The sequence below is a fragment of the Rhagoletis pomonella genome, unplaced genomic scaffold, assembly GCF_013731165.1.
Source record: "Rhagoletis pomonella isolate Grant_MI unplaced genomic scaffold, Rhpom_1.0 Rhpom_scaffold_00009, whole genome shotgun sequence".
Taxonomy (NCBI): domain Eukaryota; kingdom Metazoa; phylum Arthropoda; class Insecta; order Diptera; family Tephritidae; genus Rhagoletis; species Rhagoletis pomonella.
In genome coordinates this window covers 36,085,725-36,089,773 of record NW_023458563.1, presented here as the reverse complement: position 1 = coordinate 36,089,773, position 4,049 = coordinate 36,085,725, and positions in this window count along the sequence as shown.

The window sequence follows — 4,049 nt, the reverse complement described above, 5'->3', positions numbered from 1 at the left end:
AGATTAATATATCAAACACGGTCATATGCCCAGCCACACAATGAACATCATTTTATATTTGAGGAGAAGTTATATACAGCAAGTGTTGCTTATACAGGACCTCATTTTATAAAAAGGATTCATAACTCTTGCAGATGTATGTATATAGTGTCACCAACGTGTCGTGTTTTAAAAATACACCTACTAGAAAATGAACACACTTCTTCCCATTGTACTCGCTTGGGTACGGCTCCTAAAACCTACTTCTAAATTTTTTGAGTGATTGAGTTCGTAAATTTAATGTTATTTGTCTTCCTGTTAATAAAATAAAAAGAAAATAAAAACAAGTTTTCAGTTTTTAAGGTTGATCGGAATAAATGTGAAACCTAAACAAGGCATATATAAAGTATCTACATCAAATTAAAGGGAACTAAATTTCCTATCGATTGTAAAGCGTGATATACAGTTCAATGCGAGCGTGAGCGTGAGCTTTTTATTTTGACATATATCTTCATTATTACTAAACTTTTTGCTATAGTTGAGGCATGAAAAGATAGAGGATTAAAATATCTTTCAGAATTATAGAATAAAAACTAACTTAAAATGCATAATATGCCTTTTTTCGAGCTCACACTCAACTGAGTGCGTACGCAAAGCATTCGCATGTGAACGGCAAGTTTTGACAGATTTGTGCGAGCGTCCATAAGAATACAAATGGAATTCTTTGCCTTTGCGAAAGTTCACGCTCACGCTCGCATTGAACTGTATATCAAGCTTTACTCAAATGTGAAAACTTGGGTGCGTGCGTAGAAAAATTCACGCCGGTAATATTAGGTTGGCCTATAAAGATAGATTATTTTGTTACTAAAAAGAAGTTGACAATCTTTGCGAACTGAAACGCGAGATTCCAAAAAAGCTATAGTGCTGCCACTGTATTAGTACTTCGTAATAATTCACTTTTCGTTACAAGGCGTGTGCAGTGTTCAATGCTTTTCGGTACCTTCTTTCGTTTGATATATTTTGTGAATTATAATAGACATCACTGGGGCGGTAGCCCCAGGTTTACCATACAGAAAGAGAATTCTAGTTATTTCATCCTTTCCCAATGCTACATCACTGGGGCGGTGGCTGAGATTTCCATTACGGAACCAATTGCTATTCCGTGCAAAGTATACTGAATTTGTTTATGAAACTAGGTGGGGATACTAATTAAGGTCTTCTTTAACTATATTTATCACTCTCACAATGTTGTTGCTAGTAGTACTTAAGTTATTTGTTGTTAAAATACCCCGTCTGCTATCACTACATTTTACTATAACATAAGTGTAGTCACTTTTATTTACACAAATATATTATCCCTAAAAGGTTCGCATGCGTTTGTAATATATTAATATACAATTATTAATTAATTAATTAAGTAAAACGCGTTTATAAATGACTTCACAAACGTTCATTATTTATCGAAGTATTGATTTTTATGGAAAAGCGCCGCAGTCAAAAAATTAAAAAAAAATCGCGCGGTTTTTTTATAAAAATTTTCATTATTTATCGCGTGATTTTTTATTACAAATTTTCGCCTGCGGCGCTTTTCCATAAAAATCAATACTTAGATAAATATTAAAATTTTTAATAAAAAATCGCGCGGACAGCATTGATTTTTCCCGTATACGTTGCTAACTGCGTTTCAGTGACCGCAGATGGAGATTTCATTTATTATTTTACATTTGGGGTGTTCACAGTTCGTTCCAAATTGTGTCTGAAAATGTAGACGTCTACATTTTGAGACATCTTTAGCATCAAACTGTGAGCACCCCTTTCTAGCAGTCGTCGCAAAATCGTCTCAAAACTTTGCTGTTGTTGCCAGACATTTCCTCTTTGCGTGCATTTTTTATATATCTCCTTTCGAGTTTGTTTCTGAAAAATTGTAATTATTTAACTTAATTACCAATTCCTAATATTTGTTATTTCTTTTCCTTGATTTGTTTCTTTTCATCAGAAATTGCGCTCAAATTAAATGCAAATACAAAAAACGTGCCCAATAAATAAAAAAAATTTGATTAGTATTGCCATAATGCAACCCTGCTGCGAGGTTGCAAAATGTAGACGCGTAAAAAACATACCTTAGAGTGTGACAAAATGTAGACGGCGTCGTTTTCCAATTTTGTATGGGAAACAACAACACCACAGATTTTACGGTTAGAAAACGTCTTAAAATGTAGACGTCTACATTTTCAGACACTATTTGGAACGAACTGTGTACACCCCAATTATGTATTTTGATAAAAAAAAAGTCCCGCTAATGCAACATCGATGTGATACTGATAGAAATCTGGATCAATTTGTGATCAACTCTGTTTGTTTTGTTTCATGATTACTTTAGGCAATTTTTATTAGATAGCACCGAAAAATTATTATATTACCCAAACAAGTTTTCGGTTATGGTTAGAACAGCTCAAGTTTTTGTATTAAATTTATTGTTTATTTTTTTTTTCAATTTTGAGTAGGTTTTTAGCATGCTTCTTCTCGGTGCGAATAGATCGTGGTAGACACGGATCTGAATAAGCGACTGGAACACGGCTGTTTGTCAAAAGCATACAACTTCGAAATCGCGTACAGCTTGATATCAGTGTTGCCGCGAAGCATTTTTAGTGGTAGCAAAATTTTTTTGAAAAAAGAGCTAAAAAAGAGCTAAAAAAAAGTCGCTGTGGCTAAAAATGGTAGCTAAAATTGTTTACTTACATAATCATATATAAGTATGCATGCAAATATTTTCAATAAGTAATGGTATAGAAAAACAATGAACTCTGGAAAAAAAAGCTAATATTTTATCCAACCAAAAACCTTTTCGTACAAAAGAGGAAATATACGACACCAGCTTGCTGGCTCGATCAAGTGATTGTACCATCAGGCTTGAAGCATATAACTTACCAGCATGCTGGTACAATATTAATTTCTTTACAAATGAGGTCGAAGAAAGATCAAAATGATTTGAGCCGAAATTTCATAATTTTTCTAACATTTTGTTAAACATTGTTTTTTTTTCCAAATGCTATGTCGTGCACTTAATATCCCGCAAACAGGGCTTTGACTTTAGAAAATTGAGCTAATTTCATTACTCACGACACCAGCATGCTGGTACAATCATAAAATTTTGAAATAGTTTTTGAAGTCGCACCAGCAGATGGTACAATCACACAACAAGAACATACACGGTCAATCGACTTGATGGGCCATTTAACAAATGAAGCATATTAAGGGCCAGTTTTTCAGTGCACGGCCGTGGTTTAAACTAAGTTTAAACGCCCGATCTGGCTGGTTTAAACTAAGACTAACCAATCAAATGCCAGCCAGCTGTTCAATTTAAACTGAGTTTACTTAATATGAGTTTAAATTGGCTCTAAGGGCCGTAAACTTATCTATTTTAAACTATAGATAAATCGTTAATAGATAAGTTAAAAAACAGCCCTAACACTTTTAGAGTATGTATGTATAAAAACGTAAGGAACATACAATACATATATATATATACATATATATATATATATATACATTAGCGCACCCAAGGGGTGGGTTTTGGGGTTCAAACCCCCCCTAAAACTAATAACCTCAAATACAAACTGTATCTTAAAGCTAAGAATCCAGCTCAAGGAAATTATAAGAAATATTTATTATAATTTCTGTTGCCTGAAAAAGCGCTTTGCTTTTGCTGTAAATTTCTATGAGGAAATAAATATACGAGCATTTTTTTCATGAGAGCTGCAAACTGATTTAAGAAATTTTGGTAGAAGAAAATTTCTTTTCCATTTCTCGTCCGTCGTTTTATATGAATTTTTCGTTTTTCTTGAGAGTTCAGTTAATTTTTTCGGTATTCGAAATATTAACAAGTAAGAAAGTCTAAGTTCGGGCGGAGCCAAACATTAAATACCCGGCGCAAGTATTAAATATATATTTTTTCACCTTTCCGAAAGCAACCGCTTCATGGTAAGCCGGGGTGTATCAATTTGGAGTAAATTACCGTCTTTAACCTCATCGTGTTGGTCCCCTTGCCGTGGGGATGAGGCTTAAGTGGT